Genomic DNA, 13495 nt, shown 5'->3' with positions numbered 1-13495 from the left:
GTGGGGAATCTGCTTCTCCCTCTCCCTCTGCTGCTCCCCCGCTGGAGCTCTCTCTGTCTCAGATACATAAATAAAATCTTTTTTTTTTTTTTAAAGGAGGGGATTTGGTTGCTAGGAAGCAGAGCTCATTCTCCTCACCCAGTGGCTCACTCATCCCAAACCGATGCCACACGTAAGGCCCACTGCTAGTATTTTTCATGTCCTCCTACTTTCATGAGCAGACTATGAAAGGTGAGGCCTCACTTCTCCACCTAAATCCAATGTCCAAAGACATCGTGGAGCTGGACCATAGCAGGGAGGCCACAGACAGGTGAGGTTAATATGGTCACTACAAGGGGCTGAACTATGCTCCCCCATTCCTATGTTGAAGGCCCAACCCCCGGGACCCCAGAATGTGACCTTATTAGGAAATAGGGTGTTTGCGGATTTAACCGAGTCAAGACGAAGTCATTTGGGCAAGCCCTCATCCAGTACGACTGGTGTCCTACAGGACAGGGAGATTGGGATGCACGAAGACACACACGCAGGGAGAACCCCATGTAAAGAAGAAGACAGAGATCAGGGTGATGTTTCACCAAGATAGGATGCCCAAGATTGCCAGCACACCACCAGACCTGGGAGAAAGGCCTGGAATAGTCTCCCTCACGGACCCGGGAGGAACCCACCCTGCTGACACTTTGGTCCCAGACGTCCAGCCTCCAGAACAGTGAGACAATATGCCACCTGCTTTGTGGCACTTTGTTATGACAGCTCCAGCAAACAGACAGTGACCAGCAGGCCAGATTCTCCAGAAAAGTCCCAATTCCAAACACTCGAAAGCTCGGGGCTCGAAAGCTGTCAAAATGTTCCACAAATCCAAATTTCAGCCAGAAAATATTCTTTCCCAAGCTGCTTCCCAGACTCCCACACAGCAGAAACACCCATTGAGGGACCCTAAATCTTGATTTAGGGTTCCGAAAATATTTCACCACGTGTGTCGTTCCATCCCCAGAAAGCCTGCCTCATCAGGACTCGCTTTACCCCAGCAGGGAAGCAACCATGCTTTCTCTTGCTTTCCAAGCACACACGACCATATCGGGGCTGGGCACACCCTGTGGAGAGGCCAAGCGAATCCCTGTGGCACCTGGAGACTCGGCCACCTCTTCTCGGACAGACAGAAGGCTTAAGGCCCTGCAGGAGTGAGCCAGCATGTCCATGTGATCCTCCTGGCTTGGGGGGGCCAATGCCCCCTCTCAAACCCCGTAGTCCCCATCAGCACCTAAGCTCCCATAGCCAGCCCTGTGGGCAGCACACACATGGGCCAGCACCTTCAGACCTCTGGATGGCTGCTCCTTCTCGTATGTCACTACCTGTCTGTGCTGGACACGTCTCAGCCTTGTCGGTTGTGATTCACTCCACCACAGTGGGACAACGAGGGTGGTTCTAATAAAACCAACAACCAGTTTTCTTTGGAGGGAGTGGGGGGAACGTTTCCAGAAAACTGAAATGCTGCTTTTAGGCATCGTGAAGTTTCTTAAGCCAGAAGGCCATGGGTTTCTGGTTGGGTGGTGCTGTTTGGTTTAGGTGTGGAAGCAAGGCTCTCCCGCTGGTGCCTGCCCTTTGCTGGACAGGCTGATGAGAAACCCAACACTCCTGCTATGTCAACAATGCCAAAGAGCCCACCGGCAGCTTTTGTGGCCCTGGTCTGAGTGGAGAGAATGACTCAGTGAAATGTGCCAAGATGGCTTCCATCAAAACCAAACCCACAGCGCCCTGTTCTTTGAGGCATATCACCTGGGCTCTGGGCGAACATTTCGAAACACCACAGTAATGCCGGCCAAGGGCTCAGTTAGAGCAAACGCAGTGCTATTTGGACCAGAGAGGAGACTCTGAGAGTGTCAGAGACGGACAGACATGGGCCACCATCCCACCTCCACTGCTTCCTTACCATGTGACTTTGGGCAAGTCACTTAGCCCCTCCATGCCTCGGTTTCTTCATCTTTACCTGTTGTACTGGAATACCCACCCGGTAGAGTCATGATGAAGGGTTAAATGGAATAAGAAAACACACAGAGACATACATGCACGCACACCGCAAATAGCTTTCAAGAACCACAGCTTTAGGGCCATTGGCAGCCCCATGGAATCACCTAGTGCCGGGGAGGAAATGACAGTTGGAGGGGAAGGCCATACTTCCAGAGCTCAGGGCAAAGCAGATGCCAGCGCTCAGGCCTCCCCCCAACCCGGGGAGCTCTTTGCCGTCACAAGGGGCCAGGCCCACTGCACACCTTCATGCTTTCTCTCTCCTACACCCCAATAATTCTTGGTGTCAGGAAAGATGATTTTCTTTAACACATGAGCTTTGTCTTTTACAGGAAGGAAATGATTTAAAAATGGCATCTAGAAATGACCACTGAGGTTAGGTGGGAGCAGAGACCCGTAACGATCCTACATCGTCCACTTTCCCATCCACGTTTCTGAGAGAGAGAGAGAGAGAGAGAGTGTGGGTGCGCATGTGTGTGTAAATGCAAACAAGTCTGAGTCACCGAATTTAAAACCTAAGGAAGGGAATTTTCAAGTACATCTCCTTCGCTCCAACTCTGTGGGACCAACCGACTTGGGCCTATTTACTTTGTTACTCAGCAGTTGGCCTGAGAGATGAAATATGGGATTAGAGACAGAGAAGGTGGAAGAAAGAAAGAAAGAAAGAAAGAAAGAAAGAAAGAAAGAAAGAAAGAAAGAAAGAAAGAAAGAAAGAAAGAAAGAAAGAAAGAAAGAAAGAAAGAAAGAAAGAAAGAAAGAAAGAAAGAAAGAAAGAAAGAAAGAAAGAAAGAAAGAAAGAAAGAAAGAAAGAAAGAAAGAAAGAAAGAAAGAAAGAAAGAAAAGAACCACCATGTTGTAAAGACCTGAAGAACAAAACACTTCATGCAAAAGAAAACAAACAGGGCTGGCCAGGCCTTGCCCTCCATCGGGCGGGCAGGTGGACTCACCTCACTTCAACTCACATAAACAGACAGGCAAAGAAATGCCAAGTCGGTTAGAATGGCCTGCATCACCCAGTACGGGCTAGTTCCTGGAAGGGACGCCAGCGTTTCCCAGCCTCTGCCGAGCGGCCAGATGTTTTCCTCATTAAAGTTTTCCTAGGGCAGAAAGGGTTCTTGCCTCTTAATGCTCAAGTAGATTAGCAGTCTTTCTGGAAGGCCTGGGAACTGTCTCCTTTCAACTGCCCTCAGAAATGAAACTTTTTAAATGGATGCTAGTACATAGCATTGTCGATGCGACACGTTTCCCGAGAATGTTTATCCTGAACCCAGCCTCGCTGTCAGGCTGGCTTGCAGCTTACAGGAAATTCCAAAAGCAGATGAACAAGCGAAATGACACCAGGAATAAACAGTCACGCAAATCCAGATTACGGGACATTTTCCCCGGCGACTCCTCTAGATTCTTCAATGTCACGAGATTCAAAATAAGTCAATAATAAGGTAGGGGGTATTGTTCTAGACCAAAAGAGACCACAGGGACACGACCAAATGCAATGTGTCGACCTTGATTAGATCCTGATTAAAAATAATACTGAAAGAGTTATCACAGACATTCTGGTGGCAATTGGGGAAATTTGAATACAGACTGGATATGACATTAGATTAGGGAATTACCACCATTTTCTGAGGAACGATATTGGCAGCATGTTTCTATTGGAGAGTGTCTGTAATCTTGGATACAGGGTGAAGTATTTAGGGGTGAAGGGTCATGATGTCTACAACTTACTCTTAAACGGAGTGAAAAGATGTATGTATGTATCTGCACATAGAGACAAAGCAATGATGTCCAGAGCTTCACAAGTGTTGGGTCTACATGGAGGTATTTCATTATATCATCTCGATGTTTTTGTTTGAAAATTTCGTATTTAAAGGCCAGGGAAAGAAACAAAGCAAGCAAAAGAAAAATAAAGAGAGAAGGGAGAAAATAAGAATAAATGAAAGGAGAACGATTTTGAAAATGAGAAAAAACAAATTTTTTTTAAGTTGGGGAAAAATTCGTTGTACATAGAAGCCATGCACTCCACTCCTTCGTCTTCGGAAAAGCGCAGTGGAAGACTACTGCTGGCATGAACGGCTGCACAAAGACACGCCTACCAACGAAGCGAGGAAACGAGAGCGTCATAAAATCCCAGTGCAGGCTCGTGGCGACTTCTCAGGAGGACGGGGGAGCAGACGCCAGCAAACGCTGACCGTATTCCAGTTCCTGGGTTGTGTGGAGGCTTGATGACTGTAACATACTATTAATGAATAAATGAAACAGGAGCGGGCCACGCACAGACTGACATGACAGCTCAAGCATCAAGTAAAACAAAATACTGCCCAGTGTATGAGAACAGTAGGAAAATGCTCTAATGGTAGAGTCTCTGGTCCTCCGGGACTGAAGCAAAATAATTATACTCCTTAAGTGATATTTCCATTCATCTGCTTGTTTATTCAGGTATACGGTGTGTATATATGGATAAATAAATATACACAGAGAGAAAAATCTATACATAGATAAATACATATATCTGTATATAGATATCTGTGTGTATATTGTATATTGCATATATATTTAAACATGTGTACAATGTGATACATATACATATATATGTATATGATATATATATGATATACGAATATGATATATAACATATATATGTATATACATAGATATACATATACATATATGATATATACCATATATATGTATATATATCACATTGTATATTGTATATTGTGTATATATGTATATACACACACACTGAGGATCTGTTATAGTCCAGATATATAGTATGTGTGTGTATTTACTATATGTAAAAATGTATTTCATGTATTTATAAATACATGTAAGTGTCTATATATTAATTTAGATGTGTCCATATATTTATTTATATATAAGTGTCTATATATTTATCACATATCATTTATATATAGACATAGTAGTACATATTAAATATTGATATATAATTTATTGAGGGTCTGCTATATGCTAGGTATATAGTATAGTATGTACAGATATGATATATGCAAATATGATACATACTTACTGAGGCCCTAGGCATATATATGTAGGTCAAATGCTATGAAGAAAAACATAAGACATATAGAGGGGCTTGGGAGCAAGGAGCCTGACCTTTTGGCCAAGGGGCTGGGGGCGAGCTTTCTGAGAAGTTCTTTTGGCCAAGCCTGGAATGACTGAAGTAGCTGCCCTGTGTTCCCGGAGGAGGAGTATTCCTGGCAGAGGAACAGTTAAGTGCAAAGGAAGGTTCTAGGGCAAGAGTGTGCTCTGTGTGTCACGGAACACAAGAGCTCAGAGCAGCTCCAGTGAGGTCATACGAGTCAGAGGAGGTTCGGAAGTCATGATAAACACCTCAGAGTTGGTCCCATATTGAACTCGAGTTGGAAGAGTTTAGTCCGGTCTCAAAATGGAGGTAAAACCGCCGCCCGGTCACCCCCAGCCTGACTCTGGCCATTGCTGTCGCCACCACGGGGGGGAGGAGGGCCGTGATCTAAAGAAACCAGAACAGTTGAGAAAACTTCTTATTGGTGGTTTGAGCTTTGAAACTACAGATGATAGTTTAAGAGAACATTTTGAAAAATAGGGTACACTTACAGATCATGTGGTGATGAGAGACCCCCAAACAAAACGTTCTAGGGGTTTTGGTTTTGGGACTCACTCGTGTTGAAGAGGGGGATGCAGCAGTGTGTGTCTGACCACACAAGGTTGATGGGCGTGTAGTGGAACCAAAGAGAGCTGTTTCTAGCGAGGATTCTGTGAAGCCTGGTGCCCATCTCACAGCAAGAACGTTTTTGTTGGTGGTAACAAAGAAGATACAGAAGAATATAACTTGAGAGACTACTTTGAAAAGTATGGCAAGATTGGTACCATAGAAGTTATGGAAGACGGGCTGAGGGGAAAAAAGAGAGGATTTGCTTCGGTAACTTTTGATGATCGTGATACAGTTGACACAATTGTTGTTCAGAAATACCAACTATTAATCGGCATAATTGTGAAGTGAAGAAGGCCCTTTCTAAACAAGAAAGGCAGTTGCCGGATCACAGAGAGGTCATGGAGGTGGATCTGGCAACTTCGTGGGTTGTGGTGGTGACTTTGGTGGAAGAGGAGGCTATGGAGGTGGAGGTGCTGGCAGCAGAGGTAATTATGGAGGAGGTGATGGTGGATATAATGGATTTGGAGGTGATGGTGGCCACTATGGTGGTGGTCCTGGTTATAGCAGTAGAGGAGGCCATGGTCATGGTGGACCAGGATATGGAAACCAAGAAGGCGGATATGGTGGGGGAGAGGGGATATGATGGTTACAATGAAGGAGGAAATTTTGGAGGTGGTAATTATGGTGGCGGTGGGAACTGTAATGATTTTGGAAATTATAGTGGACAACAGCAATCAAATTATGCACCCATGAAGGGGGGCAGTTTTGGTGGAAGAAGCTCGGGTAGTCCCTATGGTGGTGGTTATGGATCTGGTGGTGGACGTGGTGGATAGGGTAGCAGAAGGTTCTAAAAAAATTCAGAAGAAAAGGGCTACAGTTCTTAGCAGGAGAGCGAGGAGTTGTCAGGAAAGCTGCAGGTTAGTTTGAGACAGTCGTCCCAAATGCATCCAAGGAGCTGTAAAAATGTGCCACAGAAGGAATGATGATCTGTAGTCAGAAAAGGAACTGCAGCTTAAACAGGAACCCCTTCTTGTCCAGGACTGTCATAGCCACACTTTGCAAAAAGTACAGCTATTAATTAATGCAATGTAATGTCAATCAGAGGCACATTGCTGAGGTCTTTTATCTGTTGAAGCTTTTTCTTTCTCTTTTCATTACATCGGGTATATTGCCCTGTAAATTGTGGTAATGGTACCAGGAATAAAAAATTAAGGAATTTGTAATTTTTCAGTATTTGCGTAGTTCAGTTTTTCTACAGTTTAGTACAGAAACTTTAACAAAATGCAGTGTTGAAGGTGTTTCTTTGTGAGTTAACAAGTAAAGGTCATTGTTGATTACTATTTTGTATGAATTCTGCTAAAGTTAACTGTAAAGAAACACCTGCTGACTTGCAGTTTAAGGGGAATCTATTCTCCGAATTTCCAAACCATGAAATGAATGGGCTCTGACATGTGGAGAGAACAGATATTTGTATGTTTGCAATGTGTGTTTTATTTTTTTATTTTTTTTAATTTTTATTATGTTATGTTAGCAATGTGTGTTTTAGATAAATAGAATTGGGTATTTCAGGTTGAGGAGGAGGGAACTGGAGGGCCAAGAGAGTGCCTGTTTGTCCATCTGTATGAAAGTAGTCACCATTTTAACAGAAGAACAGGTAAATACACACTGTATAAAGGTACAATGAATAGCTAGGATTGAGCTGGGAGTTTAAGGAAACCCATTGAAGGTCATCAATGAGCAGATCTACTTCCCTTTATCCAAGGCAAATGTAAGAATTATTCATCCATCCATCCATCCATCCATCCATCCATCCATCTGTCCATCTGTCCATCTGTCCGTCCAGCTGTGCACAGAATCCGTAGTGTATGTCAGATACTGTTTTCGTGCTGGGATCCGTCAGCGAATAAGACAGGCAATGTCAGCAATCGCAGGAAGTTTATATTTTAATGTAGACAGACAATAAACAAACACATGTCAAGCAAATTTCAGTCTGAGAAAATGAAAGCTCTTAATGATATAGTGGTTGAGAAACAGGTGGAATATTTTAGAGTCAAGATTAAGAAATGAGTAAGAAAGAGACGACATAAAAGAACTCGTTCTTACTATCTCTCCAACTCCTAGAGAAGTACTTGGAAGTTGCTTGATATACATTGATTGGAAGAAAAAAACGAATGTGGAATTTATTTAGCCATTAACAAGAATTAGGCATAACTACACATGGTAACCTGAAAGGGTCTCTACTTAGAGAGATGAGGAAGCGGCAGAGAGCTTACTTTGTGAAACTAAATGCACACATAGATGCACAAAGACTTGGAAGAATCCACACAACATGATCAACCTTGAAAGAGAAGGGACTTTCACTTTTTACTTAATATGTTGGTGTATTGTTTGCATTTTAAGAGTAGATACTCATTTTGAAATAATAAACACTCTTCAAAGCATGCACCAAATGATTCTGCATATCAGAGGGGTGACCTGGAAGGAGGCATGAATACTGGTGAATAATTGATCCAATCATGAAACATACATCGGACACAGTCACTTTACAGGTGACGATCCTTTTCATGTGTGGGCGAAGCAGGTTCACTCACACTCAGTGCCATCAGCCAGGCTCCCTGATGCTCCCCAGGAAATACAGGCATAGAATATGTTACAGTTTCTAATGCACCTGTGTGCTCCCGCAGAAACAAGAGGCACGATGAGTAAGCGCAGAAAATAAAGAAGAGAAAGTGTTGCACGTTTCAAAGGACAGCATTCTGGTGGCACCGCTGAAATGGATGTCAGGAGCTACTGGCATTTAAACAGTCTAGACCTTCACCTCGGAGGAAATTCAGCAATGCCGACCCCCACAAGAGCTCTCAATCCAGGTGAATTCTGTCTGGTTTACACCGAAAGGAAGAACAACGAAGAGAAGAGGCTGTCCTTGCTTCTCACCCTGGAGAGACCGGCTGCATGTTGGGGATATCAAAACCTTGGACACAAAGGCACCTCGTGCAGATTTTTGTGGAAGGATTAGAGAACAAACAAGCATGCCCTCCCTCAATTCTCCTGGGCAGTGCTGGCCCGAGAGCCCCACCGCGGACAGCTGCACACAAAACGTGGGGAGGCGGGATGCTGGCAGGAGAGTGTCCAGGGGTGAGGGCTCCCTGACCCCAGAGGCTGAGCAGACGAATCACGTGGCTCCTAAAAGACCCTGTAATTTTCAGTTGACTAATGGGGTGGGGGGAATCAACATGTGAATCACCTTTCAAGTACTTAATTTAATTAGACAAGGAAAATGAGGCTTCTTTAAAATTCTTCCTTGGCATTAACTTCTGTCACAAAGCAGCCTAGCGTAATTGGTAAAAGTGAAAAAGTGATTACTGAGGCTTAAGCTTATTTATCACAGCTGCTGCACTTTTACAAAGTGAGTTTTATGGTGCGAAAACCCTCCGCTAGAGCAGTGCAGACCCCGGAGCATGGATTCCAGTCTTTTCATAAAGCACCTCTAATAAGCCGCGGTAATAGGATGGGTGGGTGGGGAGGGGAGTATATTAAACAAACAACCCGGCTGGGGCTCCCAGCTTGGTCTGCAGCCCTAGGTGCCCATCCTTACCCCTCCTGTCTTCTCTGTCACTTTAGAATCCTATGGCAGGTCAGGGTGCCCTTAGCTCATCTCCTCTCATCCTGGGTAAATGACTTGCCCCGAGTCGCCCTGCCCTGCCCGTTACCCGCAAAGCCAAATCCACCCAGGCCACAGGAGTCCCAAGTCGTGGATGTTTCTGCCTTTAGCAAGCTAATCAGAAAGCACCAGGGAGCTGGATCTCAGGAGCTAAAATTCAGGGTGTTCTGCGGCAGCCCCCTATCTGTTGTTCTGGTTAGTCATTTTCCATCGCGTTAGTAAGTTTCATGCACCGTCTCTGCACTCTGAGGGCCTTAAACATTCAGAAGGCAGGCTCCTGATTCCATTCCTCTTGGATGACTACTGGAGGGCTGACTGCAGGGCTCGTTCTTTAGGAAGAACTGGATACAATTGTGTGAAAGAAAGAAATCTCTCCCTGTTAATACCCACGCTAACCGATGGACCATCGGAATGTTTCCTCAACTCAACGGACTAAAGCATGGGTACATGTTTGCCATGTGTCAAGATCTTGGGTCGGAACGCAAGATCTGAGGGAAAACCAGAGCCAGCCCACAAAGAACTTACAATCAAGCTGGCAAGATGACAATTTTTCTTTTTGCTTTGGGGGAAAATATTAATGAGAAGACTCAGAGAATAATAGCACAAACACCCCTGGACTCATGACTCTAAATTTTGCGCATCTAAATTTTGTCGTATTCACTTGGTCTTCCCACGCAAACCAGACAGATAAAACCGACAGAACGGCAGGCCAGGATTGTCTGTGTTCCTGGACCAGGAGGCCAGGGATTCAGCTGCACGTTCCTTTAGAAAAATACTTAGTTAGGCAAACAGGAGATACAGGGATGGGAGAATAGGATTGCTGCAATCCTCCCAAGGGTTCGAAGACCCTGCATATTTTATTAAGCACTTCCACCTGATGAAGGACTTCCAGCCCCTGTCTACCTTATATTTACACGGGCCGAACCATTGTCAGGAGGAGTACGGAGCTGATGGACAGGGCAAGTCACCTGCGACCAGGCTTTGGAGCAAGGGGTAGGCTGAGCCTCCCTTAAGAAGTTCCCTCAGAACACACCACTCTTGTCCTTGCCACCTGTGTCCCACCCTGCTCCCCCACCCCAAAGGCCATCTGCCCCTTGAGACTGGCCCCTTGAGAGTGACACTCATTACTTGTCCCAAGTCCTGGGTTGTGTGTAGCAGCCTATTGTACCGTGAGGACCAACTTTGGACACCGCCTTTCCTTCAAGTTTTTTCTACCTTCTGATGGGAATCCTCAAACATTCCCTGTCTGCAGCTTTTTGTATGACCATTATAAACTGTTCCAAAAACACAGTGGGAAGGGGGAAGGAACACGGATTCTTCGTTTTAGCGGGTAGATGCCATACAGAGATGACTCCATTTTGGTGGCCCTCAGAGTGGCTCCTGGACCAGCAGCCTCCAGCACAAAGCTACACTCATCTGAAGATTTTTTTTTTTTATCTTAAAGCAAGTACCACTAGCTTAGTCCCCAAGAAACCCTCATTGCCTGCTGGGGCTAGGAAAGGATTTGTGGGTGCTGTGGTTTCCCCGGGCTATGCCAGGGAGCTCAGGCTACACCCAGCCTCGACCTGGCATCTGCTGTCAGCTCTTGAGGCAACCCTGCCAATGCTTCTTTCCATCTTTGGGGCATGCCACCGGCAGGCTGCCTCGTGGGTAGTGCCAAAGCGCGTGGCGGGTGGTACCAAGGTGCATGCTGGCGGAACCAGCTGGAGTCCTGCCTCCCGCACCCCGGAGCAGGCCAGGACTGCCGTTGTCAATGCTTGGCAGACACATTATTTATGGGCTGCTGAACTAAGTTGAAGAACAGTAACAGCAGGACCAGAGAACTAGAGGCTACTGGTCTTGTCTGTGCCCAACTTAAATTAAGTACTTGCAAAAGATAACTGGAGACATAAAGGCCCCGACGCAGGGTCAGCTTGTAATGTGGCGGGGGTGGGGCGGGGTAGGAGGTGGGATTTATATTCTTTGTTAGCACAACCCACAGAACCATTCAGGCTGGCCCATAAAATAAGGCGACTTGGTCTACACGTGGTTTCTGAGAATCACTAGAACTACGTTACTCACAGCTCACGGACAAGTAGGCAGGTGGTTTCTGTAACATTTCATGGGGACTGCCGGAGTTTTCTTTCTCTCTTTTGCCAGGCAGAAAGCCTGAGTACCCATCGGCGGGGACCTCCGTGAGGTCTCTCGACCAGTGGTATTGGCATCACCGGGGCTCTTGCTGGAAATGCAGATTCTTGGGCTCTGCCCCAGACCTGCTGCATCAGAACCTGGGGTAATGGGGCTTAGCAGTCTCTTCACGAGCCCTCCAGGGGATTTTGATTCTCGCGCAAGTTTGAGACCCACCTGGACTAAGGTATACAGTGGAGTTCCATAATTCCACACTCTGGGGATGGTGTACAGCCTGAATTTAGAACATGGAAGTCCTTGGCCAGGAAGAGCCCTACCTGATTTCCACATAGTGTGGCCTCCCCACGCTGGCCCTGCTTCTCTCTCCCCATATCCCCACACCCCCACACCCTGTTATCTCTTATCCATCACCTGGGCTCTGACACCGGCTGGCCCCTCGGCCTAGGCACTCCAAAAAATATGTACTGAATGAGCAAGAGGTTCTCGACTGGATCATTTCTAAATTTTCCCAGGACTTCGTGAGCATGCTCAGTAAAGACCACGGGGGTGCAGTCTGAACGTTACATAAGGGATCTCCCATGCAGAACTCAACTGGGTTCCACTGTTAGGAACACCGAGGGACTCATCTCGGGAAGGAGTTTTTTCATATGGTTTCCAGGGGTACTGTCTGGCTGGAGGAATGACTCAATTTAGGTATTATGAGAAGATGAGCTGCTACTAAGCAAGCATTTTATTATTATCCACTGAAACACAAGGTGATTAAAGCACTTTTTAATTTTAAAAATTATTAAATGGGGAAGGAAGTAAGAGTATCAGTTAATCTCAGGTCAGTTTTTTTTTTCTCCTCTGAAACCCTCTAATAAGTTCCTAAACATCAAGCATTTCCATGAAGCTAGCCAGTTACTTAATTATAGACTTGGTGAGTAAGTGCTTCTGCAGAATTCTCAAAGGGATTGCCCGGATCCTCCTATAATATAGGGTTTAGATGTTCCACACCGGAGCCCATATACTAATCCTTTTATCTTAAGGCACAAAGGTGCCCAGGAGAGGATACAACGCGGGGTTACACACCTTGGGAGCCAGCCTGGCTCAAGGGTGAGGCAAGCAACCGAAGGCTGTGAAGCAAGGTGCCAGCATCCCCGTCCTGCTCACCACGGGCCACAGCAGGGCCCGCTCTGGTCCCAGTGGCCCTCTGGGGGCCTCGCAGGGCAGGGGAGCCTCTTCAAGGCAGTAACATCATGGCTCATCATCCAGGACAGTCAGCAGTGCTGTTGATCCCCTCCCAGCTCCGAGCTCCCCTCTGGGGTCACAGGAGCCTGCAGATGTCGGGTGGGGGAGGGAAGCACTGGGGCGACCAGCAGGAAGGGGCTGGCACCTGGCTGACACCATCACCTACTGGGAGGCCACGGGCAAGCCCGGCAGCCTCTTCTGGGGGGGGTGGCGTCCTCTCCTCTCCCCAAATTGCAGTGTGGGGATCCCCCAGGTCCCTCCCTGCTCCCTAAGACCTTCTTATTGAAGACAGAGGGGTAGGACGCACGTGGCAATAGTTAAGTGAGAAAATGAGAAGAAAGGTGGGGGAGGAAGGGGGACCAAGGCAGCCGACTCGGACCCCAGCCTGGTCAGGGCCAGGTGGGGACTGGGCCAGGGGTCCAGGCCCAGGAGGCAGGGGGAGGTGTGTGCCATCACCTGGCTCAGTGGGGAGCACTCAGGAATTCGGCAGCCTGTAGGTGGGCAGGGCCCCGGAGGCAGTCAGGGATCTGCCCTTGGTACTGGGCGGGCAGGGAGACATGCTCTGAACGACCACGGGGTCCGTCAACGTGCTGCTGCTTGACACTAGGGGAGTACAGAGCCCTTGGACAATTTGACAGCACCCCAGGACCCTCTTCCCTGGAAAAGTCACAAGTGCACCCGTATGATATTCTGCACACTTAGAGGCATGAAGAACCCTCAGGAACACCAGCACATGCAAAGAACAAGACAGCGGGTGATACGTGTGCTATGAAGGCATAAAGATGTCTGCGGGAGCCCAGGGA

The 13495-nt window shown here is 46.8% G+C and overlaps 1 pseudogene; it reads left to right on the top strand.

Annotated features, from left to right (window-relative positions):
• Positions 1 to 5428: 5428 nt before the first annotated feature.
• Positions 5429 to 6564, top strand: LOC123790830 (heterogeneous nuclear ribonucleoprotein A3 pseudogene; annotated as a pseudogene).
• The last annotated feature ends 6931 nt before the right edge of the window (positions 6565 to 13495 follow it).

Source organism: Ursus americanus, chromosome 28, assembly GCF_024610735.1.
Source record: "Ursus americanus isolate L20-20 chromosome 28, mUrsAme1.1.p, whole genome shotgun sequence".
Taxonomy (NCBI): Eukaryota; Metazoa; Chordata; class Mammalia; order Carnivora; family Ursidae; genus Ursus; species Ursus americanus.
The sequence above is the reverse complement of the archived record's forward strand: the minus strand, read 5'-3'. Positions and strand labels throughout refer to the sequence as shown.